The sequence below is a fragment of the Petromyzon marinus genome, chromosome 4 (assembly GCF_048934315.1).
Source record: "Petromyzon marinus isolate PM22_M1 ecotype Great Lakes invasive population chromosome 4, UKy_Petmar_22M1.pri1.0, whole genome shotgun sequence".
NCBI lineage: Eukaryota > Metazoa > Chordata > Hyperoartia > Petromyzontiformes > Petromyzontidae > Petromyzon > Petromyzon marinus.
In genome coordinates, this window is record NC_133670.1 from 12590578 (window position 1) to 12603310 (window position 12733).

Below are 12733 nucleotides of genomic sequence, written 5' to 3' on the forward strand. Positions count from 1 at the left end.
CCTAACGAAATTATTAACAAACTCAGAGTTAAAGGCAGGTTAATGAGATGCGGCTGTGGCAGAATGTATGTGAGACAAGATGCCAGACCCCTGAAAGACTATGCGATCATTTAAAGGACACTTGCTCTGGATGAATAAAGGGGTAATGTAGGAGACATCAATTGCATTTAGAGATTCTTATCTGCCTGCTGCTCAAAACTGGGTCACAGCGGCAACGAATTCTGGTGAAAGCTATGTTTTATTTTCTTTTAGCTGTGAAAAATGTATTGTTGAAGTATATTTGTGTGTGTGTATATATATTGAGCCATATACTTTGATAAACTAAAACAATTTTAAACAAGTTCTTCGAACGAGAGTACTTATATACAACAAAAAAACGAAATCATTTCACAGCTGTGGCTCATGGTGCAGCAAACTGGGTGCGTAAATGAAATGCACAATGAGACAAATCTCCACGGGTGACTGTGCCACGACCTGCCTTGTGAGACGTGGCATAGCCTGTCGCATAAAGAGAAAATGAGTTCGAGTCAATAAGATTGTACCGTTTATTTTACACGTGACATCTGTCGCTCATGAAGGAAATGGTGCTTTATTCCAGACGAAATCACACAAGTTTAAATATGGTGGGGGTTCTTTCTCCAATGAAGTTGTTGATTAATTGCAGGTTCTCTCGTGATATCACCAATCCCATTCTCAACCAGCTTAGTGTCTTGTCTGCCACCATCCAGGAATGACAGCACAATGTTGATCCTGACCAGAGACGTCAGGAGGCCAAATTGATATTGAAACAAGAGGCAACAATGCTTCAATAAGTCTATCAACTTTTTACGTAACAATTTTCTTCAAATGAACATACTCAGAATGGCATCTTGCTGATACACAGCTACAGAATAGTTGTCCTGAAAGACGATGAAATAATTTAAAAGATACTTGCTTTTGATGATTATGGGGGTAAAACAGAGAATATAAGTTCAAAATTATACTGCAGAATAATTCAAATTAGTCTAAAGGCATCTGCTGAATTGTTCCACCATAGTCGTGTCGTGATGAGGGCCATAGCCAATGATGTCTGTGCACAGTTGAGTCATTAGGGAGTTGGGAATCCCATCCACCCAGTACATTCTCGAATGGTAACCCCCAAGATAAGTTGGTAACCTTCGGAAAGACTGAAAATGGTGTAAACTTCTCGGTCTACAGGAAAGCCACTTCTCGGCCACTCGGTCTACAGGAAAGTAACCCATACCGATGCCTACCTAAAACCCGACTCCCACCACCATCCATCCCAGAATAATTCCCTCATCAAAACTCTACACCATAGAGCTCGATGTATTTCCGACCATCATCACCTAGCCAGTGAACTGAAACACGTGCACCAAGCTTTCAAGACGAATGAATATTCGGACTACAGAATCCGTCAAGCTATCACCCCAACCGTTGGGAAAGAGCCATCTGAGGACCCAATCAAAAGCATCACCTTGCCATACATAGCAGGGGTCACCAAAAATATTTCTAAAATTATGAGCAAACACAAGATCCAGGTTCGATTTAACACAGTGCATAAAATTCGCGATCTGATCCCATCTCTGAAGGATGTGATCCCTGACATGCTATACATCAGCGTCTACAAACTAAGCTGTGTCTGCGGCAGTAGTTACATTGGGGAAACAAAGTGACATGTCTCGGACCGTGTTCGTGAGCATGAGGCAGATTTGAAACTCGGGAGGACCAATACCTCGGCCGTGGCTGATCATTGTTTTAATGTGGTTAGCTCACACGAAATTGATTTCTCTAAGACGAAGGTACTTTGCAAACCCACTGGCTATCAACAAAGATTTCGTTCATGAAGCCATCCATATATACAGACACAATTTCAACCGAGAGGATGGGTAAAAACTCAGCAATCATTGGAAGGACGTCATCAACCAGTTTAAGTCATAACTGGCTGTGATGTTTCCATCTTGTCACTTTCCAATGCTAGTTATATTTTACCAAAGATGGGACAAGCAATTCCAGTTCCTGCGGTGTCGCCCCTGCATTGGGCGTACCACAAGTTGTTAATTTTTCCTCGTCTCATGTGGCTCCCCCTCTCCTAATTCCGATTTCACATTAACATAACCATCTACGCTTGCACAGGCCCCAGGGCACTTGTGCCCCGCCCACTTCGTTCTGATACAAAGACGCCTAGGCTCTGCCCATTTTAAACCTTTAAAAACAGCTTGCCTTTAGTGGTCCCCCCCCCTTTTTCCACCTAATGACGGTCGCTTGTGTTGCGATCGAAACGTCGTAGTTTTTTTTTTTACCTATCTACCTGACTTAACCGAAAGACCCAAATAATATGAATAAGGTGTAAACTTATATTTGCTATGGGAGTGCAAAAACTTACAGAGAAACGGCTGATGCAAGTAAAGTTTGCAATTTCACTTACTGGGCCTTTGTAGTCTTTTTTTTTAAGTGTTCCCTTTGAAAACCAAGCACGTATGCTTGGAGCTAAGTGAGATGGAAAATGCTGAATGATAAGAAAAACTCGGTTTTTCCAAGAAGACCCTTTTCCCCCCAATAACACTCCAAAGCAGCTTTCCCTTTCGCCGGTGGCTTGTGTGGTGTAATTGCTCTGCAGCTGCTGTTATGTTATTTTCTGTCACTTTTCATTCAGCACCTAGAGGTTCGCATTGATGCAGCCAACCTCGTTTGACTTAACGTTAAAATTTGGCGGAATTCGTAGAAAGTTTGGTTTGGCAAGGAGAGGTGAGAGCGGTTGAGATGGGGGGCAGCTTGAGTCATATTGGATTCGGTGGAGGGTGGTGGGTGGTGAGTGGTGGGGCTCGCGAATGAAACATTTACGAAATCTTTCCTACTTTTTGGAAAGTGCTCACTGATGATAATAATAAAATCTTGAGCACGAGTGCAAACAATAACTATTGGGACAATCCATATGAAAAAGACACATGCAAAAGATGTGCGTACGAGCGAGTACAAAATATTCCAAACGTGCTGCACGCTTTACTATTCTGCGTGTGTAAATAAGCTAATCTCCTACATTCACTGCATCGCACTCACAGTACGCAGCTCAACGGCAGAGATGAGAGTCCATAGCTTCATCGGCACATTCAATAGATTACGTGATAATGTGCACAGAGTACGTGATAATGTGCACAGATTACGTGATAATGTGCACAGATTACGTGATAATGTGCACAGAGTACGCTTACAGCAAAGTCTGCACCGAGCATGCCACATTGCTTCTGATGTGTTTTAAACCTTAGAAGAAGAAAAAAAACACTGTCCTACATTCTGGCAGTTAACTAATGTGAATGGAGATTAGTGACCCACTAACCAGTCTTACCAAGGTTTGTCACGTTAATTGCTTATCAGGGAAATGCAGTTGACATTAATGTATTGTATTTGTTAAATGTTACAGCTGTCGAGGAGTGTTGATGGCACAGAATGGAAATCCTTCAATTGGATTAGAAGTAATAGTTTGCTCGTTAGCTGGAATACGCTTGGCGAGGGAGTGGACTAGATTCAAAAGGTCATGCAATTGTGCATGTGTAATGTAGCACTCAGAGACACTGTCTTGTTCAAGTATGTATATACAAATATTTATTGTCTATTACGGTCCGCCCGACTCGATGGCATGTTAACGGGTAGACGCGAGTTGACTATGTACAGTGGGTAACTTTATGTAACTGCTACACGACATGCACCTATGTAGATGGCTGACTATATAGGAGCCGATGGAGTAGCAGCTACGGCAACGATATATAATCTCCCTCTAGTCTTCCAAGACGATAAGGCGACCCACTCCCAGACGGTGAGGACAATCCATTCCAAGATGATGACAGCGACGATGGTCCAACTTCGAATCCCCACAGCAGCCCTGAGCACCGCTCCGTGCTGCCTTTTATTTTCCCCTCCAGCTCAGCCACGCCCCTCGACTCAGCCACGCCCCTTTTCCCGAACTCTCTCTTGCCTCATTTGACCCTGCCTGTCCCTGTCACTTCAATTATTATTTACGGCCACTAGGCCCCGTACTGTCCTAACACATGTCTGCACAGCTAAAGGTGTGTTAATCGGCTATTAATGAAATTTTGATTTAAAGCTTTCGTGACTGCAGGGATTCATATTCTTGGTTATTTCGGTAAAATCACGTAGAAGGGAAACAATTAAATAATAAAAATATAAACAAATTTTAAAAAAGTGTCCACTTTTTTCAAAATTTCTTGCTGTGGTTTTCATACCTGATGATGATTGCTTGTGTTGCAGTCGAAACGTCATGATAATTTTATTGTTTTATATTTTTATTATTTTATTGTTTCCCTTCTACGTGACTTTACCGAAAGAACCAAGAATACGGCTGTTAATTGTTTACATTTATAATTACGAGAAATGATCACAAAGTATCTGCGTTAATCTGAGATCATCGCATTAGCCATGGTGCACTTATTCTTTGGATTTTTCGGTAAAGTCACGTAGATAGGTTCAAAGAAAATAACAAAAAATAACTAAAAACTACGACATTTCAATCACAACACAAGCGTTCGTCATCAGGAAGAGGGGGTTCACTTATAAAGGTAAACTGTTTATAAAGGTTTGAAATGGGCGTAGCCCAAATGTCAGCAGCCAATGTTAATGTAAGTGGTGGGCAGCGACCGCGATGGTGGTGGGTTTGCCCACCAATCAAAGAGCTTCCAGGTAAAAATTAGCATGATAATGTAAGATCGTTGAGCGGCCTCCACGGCGGGCGCCCTGAGGTGGCTATGTTAATGTGAGAGATTAGCATGTTAATGGAAGATCGCAAAGCAAAAAACCTCGAGCTCGGTGAGCGAAGTGGCTGTGTTAGGGTGAGAAATTTAACCTGTTAAAGTAAAATCAGAGAGCCGAAAATAACAACTAACATTGGAAGGTGGTAGGATGGGAACATCACAGCCAGTTATGACTTAAACTGGTTGATAACGTCCTCCCAATGATTGCTCAGTTTGTACCCATCTTCTTGATTGAAATTGTGTCTGTGTCTATATATATGGATGGCTTTATGAACAAATCTGTGTTGATAGCCAGTGGGTTTGCAAAGTACCTTCGTCTTAGAGAAATCAATTTCGTGTGAGCCCACTGCATTAAAACAATGATCAGCCACGGCCGAGGTATTGGTCATACCGTGTTTCAGATCTGCCTTATGTTCACGAACACGGTCCGAGACATGTCGCTTAGTTTCCCCAATGTAACTACTGCCGCAGACACAGCTTAGTTTGTAGATGCCGGGGTATTCCATGTCAGGGATCACATCCTTCACAGATGGGATCAGATCACGAATTTTATGTACTGTGTTAAATCGAACCTGGATCTTGTGTTAGCTCATGATTTTGGAAATGTTTTTGATCCCTGCTGTGTATGGCAAGGTGATAGTTTTGATTGGGTCCTCAGATGGTTCTTTCCCAATGTTTGGGGTGATAGCTTTACGGATTGTGTAGTCTGAATATTCATTCATCTTGAGAGCTTGGTGTACGTGTTCCAGTTCACTGGCTAGGTGATAATGGTCGGAAATACATCGAGCTCTATGGTGTAGAGTTTTATGAGGGAATTCTTCTAGGAAGGATGGTGGTGGGAGTCGGGTTTTAGATATGCACCCGTATGAGTGGCTTTCCTGTAGACAGTGACCCATTTAGCCATCTGGTCTCCTTTTGATTAAAACATCCAAGAATTGTAGCTTGCCATCCTTTTCTACTTCCATGGTGAATTTGATGGCCCAATGGCTCTTTTGGACATTCTGTCTACAGAAAGGCCACCCACACAGATTCCTATCTGAAACCGGATTCCCACCACCATCCGGCACAGAAGAATTCCCTCATCAAAACACTACACCAAAGGGCCCACTGTATTTCTGACCAACACCACCTGACCAGCGAATTGGAACATGTACACCAGACCTTAAGATTAATGGATATATGGACCGTATTATCCGAAAAGCTGTCTCTCCAACCATGGAGAAACAACCCCCTGAGACTCCGATCAAAACCATCACGTTACCATACATAGCAGGCGTTACCAAAAAGATTTCCAAAATCTTGTCTTTGTGCTGTATGCCTTTTGGCGTCATCTGGTCGAGCACCAATTGGGTCGAGGCTCAAAAGAAAGCCGTCCCTTGGTGTGGACCAATCAGTTTCGAGGATAATGCATATATTATCATAGTATGTTTTTGTTTGCATTTTGACTGCAGGTATTGCGGTTAATGCAGACATGAATCCTCGTAAAAAGGTTTCAATTTTGTTGCCAAAAAAAAGGGGAAAACCACTATTATTACATTTTGGTACTGGCAAAGGAGGTCTAATGATGTAGATGCTGACCCCGAGCCCTCATTACTTTGATAGTGCATTGTTTTTGAGCTGTACGCCTTTCGACGTCATCTGGTCGAGCACCAATTAGGTCGAGGCTCAAAAGAAAGCTGTCCCTTGGTGTGGACCAATCAGTTTCGAGGACAATGCATATAATTATCATAGTATGTTTTTTGTTTGCATTTTGACTGCAGGTATTGCGGTTAATGCAGACATGAATCTTTGTAAAAAGGTTTCAGTTTTGTTGCCAGAAAAAAGGGGAGAACCCCTTTACATTTTGGTACTGGCAAAGGAGATCGAATGATGATTGCAATGGTGTCAGGCACAGGAACTTTGGTAAACAAAGAGGCTGCATCGAAATTAACGAGCAAATCACCTGGAGATATTGAGATGTCCTTGATTCACTATACCAAGTGAGCTCAGTTAAGTACAGCTGAGGTGGTCTTACCAGTGAATGGTAAGACCACCTCAGCCAGTTTGCAGGTGGGTGAGTCAACGCTGAGACGATAGGACGAAGGGGTGTACCCTATTCATGGATTTTTGGTAAGTCATACAATCTGTGTGGTCTAGCAGCAGAGGATTTTAAGGAAATCCGCCTGGTTGTTTCGATTGAAGATGGTGCACTTGTTCCACAATCTATTTGGCATTCCGGGAGTTATTGTGGGGAATGTTTCGTGGGGTCATTCTTCAGAACCATCACGTGGTATTTTTGCCCACAAGAAAAAGGAAAAAATACGCCACTCCAGTGAACAGCATGCAAATGTGATAATGTTATTAGAGAATATAATGAGAGCAGCCCAGAAGCGGCTGGGTGGAACTTGTGGAAGGAGGCATCCTGCATTCGTAACGCAGCACTCAAGTTATCTCGGCTTCACGCAAGTTCCGTCTGGGAAGCATTTTCACATTCGGCATCCATAACAGCCGCAGCACAGTCACTAACGACTTTAAAAAAAAAAAACAACCCCCATCATTTGCACTTGCACTTGATTTACTAACATTCAACTTTGTTAGAAGCCAGGAATACTGGTCAATAAGTGTAATGATGTGACACGTAGTGTTGTGTCTCGTATTCAGAGACGTGTTACATCTAGATGGTGAGACCGAAGAACACAGCTCGGTAAAAATGAGGTCCCACGCACTAATGGACACCCGAGTGAGTTGACAATGAAAGAAAAACCAAAAGAGTAAATCCAGTAGATATGCTCAACTGCAGTGGAATCCTAAAACGTAGAGGCAAATGTGCCTGAATACAAGAGTGCTTGCTACACTCTTGGGGTGTAGCGACAAGTGGATTTGTCGATTATTATCGATTCTTAAGTTCACGACACGCATCAAATTGCATCTGCTACCATCGACGTTACTCGAATCATAGATGCTGCATGTCATCGTTTCCACGTCACGCCTCCGGCCGCTATAGGCCGCTACGTTCGCCATAATATATATTTTAAAATATAATACTTTTTTTTTCATATCACAAAATGTAATCGCGACAACCCATTCAATCTGAGAGAACACATACCCGTTTAGCACCTCGTAGTTGATGTGGGGTATCGTATGGGCTGTGTATCATCACCAATCTCTCAGAAAGCCAAGGATCATACATATAGTCTAAGCAGACTGTTGGGGCAAGTGCCATTAGCGAGCACCTATGAAGGCTGGGGCGACACACGAGGGGGTGGGAGGCCAGTACCGTGCCCAGCCGCCTTTGTCTCCCTAGTTACAATGGTTACACATCGCACCAGGTACTCATTTGAGGCCGAGTCGACCTGGGGGGCGGGGGGAGGGGCACAGGACTAGTTCAGATAACCATCACCGGTGTTGGCCAGGAGCGGGAATCGAACCCGGGTGGTCGGGTTCATAGCGCAGTGCACGAATTACTGCACCCTGCCTCTGATATGGTTCACATTTCCTCTGGTGTTTGGGTGACAAGCGGATAGCTTTAAAAAAGCAGTTATATTTAATCTAACTGCCGGTGTGTGTACAATAGCGGAGATCAGCTGAATTTAATGTCCACACCCTCGTGTGAATATCTTGCAAATGCCATAATAGATTGCTTAGAATTTTATGCACGCTTGTGCGTAGAGTTTCAGGGCTATCGTCATAAAATTGGTCATGTGTCTGATATAAAAGAAAATAAAATTACGTTGACCAAATGTCAGCAGGAAAAAAAGTACCAGTAGCCACTCTAAATGTACATCAGTTATTAATGAACAATTAATTACACACATATTGGACAGAAAATGGTTTGGAAATCAATGGGCCCACTCTCTCTCCCAGCTCCCAATGCATCCTTTTGCGATGGCTCAACGTAAATTCGTTAACGGTCTCAGCCATTTAAATATATATATAAAGCACATGCACACAACTGTAAACCTGCTTTACTGTTATCAATTACCACTGTGAAATAAAACCATCTGTTTCTCGGCAGTAATATAAACCTGACTGCTTTACAATGGATGGATAAAAATAATGCTCTCGCGAAGAGCCGATCCATAGGGTAATGTCAGGACGTCACTAGTGGGAGGCATAGAACGAGGCTGGGGTGTAATTACACCACGCTCAAAACTCCCCAGATAAGCCAACACAGACACACGGCAGACATGCAATGTTTCACCACCATCAATAATACTAAAACCATGACACGAGTTATGCAAGGGCTTGCCAGAGAAAATCTGTAGGCACAGCAAAACACAAATCCCACATCTGGCATCATTAAAGGTTCGGTAGCGTTGTGACTGAATACATGACTCAGGTCGGAAAGTCGAGTGCCAGCCCATAATTTTGCATTACCTTCATCAGCCGTGAGCTGTCTGCTGCTGGATGAAATGATGAAGCTCTTTCTTCATTGTTGCAATCGTTCATCATCTTGCGATACCGCAATCCGCGAGCTGATCGAATAACGGCCATCTCCACGGTGATCGTCCTCTTGGATGTGTTCTTTATAAAAAGCTGCCATTTCACCACTGGTCTCATCTGTTGGCCATCGTTCATTCTAGCCATGGTGTGACCTGCCAAAGCCCACTTAATTTACAGTCAATATGATATCTCAAATTTGTGTTTGTTTCCTGATCCGTGTGTTCTTATTTCTGTCTCCGTGTAATTTCAAGCATACAGCGAGGGAAAAAAAGTATTTGATCCCCTGCTGATTTTGTACGTTTAACCACTGACAAAGAAATGATCAGTCTATAATTTTAATGGTAGGTTTATTTGAACAGTGAGAGACAGGATAACAACAAAAAAATCCAGAAAAACGCATGTCAAAAATGTTATGAATTGATTTGCATTTTAATGAGGGAAATAAGTATTTGACCCCTCTGCAAAACATGACTTAGTACTTTGTGGCAAAACCCTTGTTGGCAATCACAGAGGTCAGACGTTTCTTGTAGTTGACCACCAGGTTTGCACACATCTCAGGAGGGATTTTGTCCCACTCCTCTTTGCAGATCTTCTCCAAGGCATTAAGGTTTTGAGGCTGACGTTTGGCAACTCGAACCTTCAGCTCCCTCCACAGATTTTCTATGGGATTAATTTCTGGAGACTGGCTAGGCCACTCCAGGACCTTAATGTGCTTCTTCTTGAGCCACTCCTTTGTTGCCTTGACCCTGTGTTTTGGGTCATTGTCATGCTGGAAAACCTATCCACGACCCATTTTCAATGCCCTGGCTGAGGGAAGGAGGTTCTCACCCAAGATTTGACGGTACATGGCCCCTTCCATCGTCCCTTTGATGCGGTGAAGTTGTCCTGTCGGCCGCTTGCGTTGTGGCCGAAACGTCATGAGAATTTTATTGTGTTATTTTATTATTTTATTATCATTCTACGTGACTTTACCGAAAGAACCAAAGAAGATTGTCCTGTCCCCTTAGCAGAAAAACACCCCCAAAGCATAATGTTTCCACATCCATGTTTGACGGTGGGGATGGTGTTCTTGGGGTCATAGGCAGCATTCCTCCTCCTCCAAACACGGCGAGTTGAGTTGATGCCAAAGAGCTCCATTTTGGTCTCATCTGACCACAACACTTTCACCCAGTTGTCCTCTGAATCATTCAGATGTTCATTGACAAACTTCAGACAGGCATGTATGTGTGCTTTCTTGAGCAGGGGGACCTTGCGGGTGCTGCAGGATTTCAGTCCTTCACGGTGTAGTGTGTTACCAATTGTTTTCTTAGTGACTATGGTCCCAGCTGCCTTGAGATCATTGACAAGATCCTCCCGTGTAGTTCTGGGCTGATTCCTCACCGTTCCCATGATCATTGCAACTCCACGAGGTGAGATCTTGCATGGAGCTCCAGGCCGAGGGAGATTGACAGTTCTTTTGTGTTTCTTCCATTTGCGAATAATCGCACCAACTGTTGTCACCTTCTTCTTTGGTTCTTTCGGTAAAGTCACGTAGAATAAGAATAAAATAATAAAATAAAATAAAACAATAAAATTCTCACGACGTTGTGGCCACAACACAAGTAGCCGTCCCCAGGTGAAGAAACAGGACTGTCCAGAAGACAGCGCTTGAGTGAACCCTGTCAAGCTTGACAGCGTCTTTCAAGCTGTGTGGGAGGAACAGAGAGCCTTGACAAAGGAGCATTAACTGGGAGATTAGCATTACGGAGAGCGAACGAGCTGGGACTGGAGGAGGGGGGAGGGGAGTTTACATATAAATTAGCAGGTAACTGGGGGATCAGCATGATGTTGGTGTGAGGGATTTGCACCACGGCGAACGACGAGCTCGGACCGGGGGACGGGGGGAGAGGAGTTTACATATACATTAGCATGTAACTGGGGGATTAGCGTTGGTGTGAGGGAGAGAAGAGCACCAACGAGAGAAAAAATGGCGGTTTTTTCCATCTACTCAACAACCAGCACCAAGGACAGCGACATTTAGGCGGACGGGTCAATCCATACTCGGAAGGGAGGAGGGGGAAGGGAGAAACAGTCACAATGCCAGCGAAAGAGCTGCGGTCTGACGGTCACCGCAAAATACAATTAATTAAGAACCGAAATGGTTTAAAACATATTTCCAATGGTTACTAAGCCAGAATCCATCCTCTCGGTTGAAATTGTCTCTGTGTTTGTATATCTGGATGGCTTCATGAACGAATCTCTCATGGTAGCCGGTTGGCTTGCAAAAAACCTCCGTCTTGGAGAAGTCAATATCATGTGAACCCACTGAATTATAACAGTGATCTGCCACGGCAGAAGAGTTCGTCCTTGCCGTGTTTGGAAAGATGTTTTAAACCATTTCGGTTCTTAATTAATTGTATTTTGCGGTGACCGTCAGACCGCAGCTCTTTCGCTGGCATTGTGACTGTTTCTCCCTTCCCCCCTCCTCCCTTCCGAGTATGGATTGACCCGTCCGCCTGAATGTCGCCGTCCTTGGTGCTGGTTGTTGAGTACATTGCAGGGGTCACTAAAAAGATCTCCAAAATCCTGAATAAACACAAGATCCAGGTCCGATTCAACACGGTACATAAAATCCATGATCTAGTTCCATTTGTAAAAGATGCTGTTCCAGACATACAGTACTCGGGCGTTTACAAACTAAAGTGCCTCTGTGGTAGTAGCTACATTGGAGAAACCAAACGACATATCTCGGACCGCATCCGCGAACATAAAGCAGACTTGAAACACGGTAGAACGAACTCCTCTGCCGTGGCAGATCACTGTTATAATTCAGTGGGCTCACATGACATTGACTTCTCCAAGACGGAGGTTCTTTGCAAACCAACCGGCTACCATGAGAGATTCGTTCATGAGGCCATTCACATATACAAGCACAGAGACAATTTCAACCGAGAAGATGGATTCTGGCTTAGTAACCATTGGAAAATGTTTTAAACCATTTCCGTTCTTAATTAATTGTATTTTACGATGACCTTCAGACCGCAGCTCTTTCGCTGGCATTGCCTCTTAATACCTCTCACACCACGGTTAATGGTATGGTTTACAACATGAAGTATTAGAGCGCCTCGCAGCTGTCTCTCTCTCTTCCCCTCCTCTGTTCCGACCATGGATGAACTCGTCCGTTTGAACGGGACCCGTAGCTATCCGTGTTGCTAAAGTTGAGGGTAAGAATCCACCCATCTTTCGCCATATAGCATTGTGATATATAACGACTTATTGTTGGTAGCTTAGCTGATTGGAGAATATAGAGTTTATTGATAACATTGAGGTAATTTATATTTTAATATTTTTTATTGGTTCACTATATAGTATTCATTATATATTGTATTGTATACCCAGCTACTGTGAATAGCTCAGATGTGTAGGCCTTAACTTCAACATAGCTATTTCTGTGACCAGCCACAAGCTAATTACTCAGTTATTTCAATGCTAAATTCGCCTAGTTATTTCAATGCTAAATTATCCTGTTTGATTTGTACTAGGTGCCTCGGTGAATGTATATGCTCTGA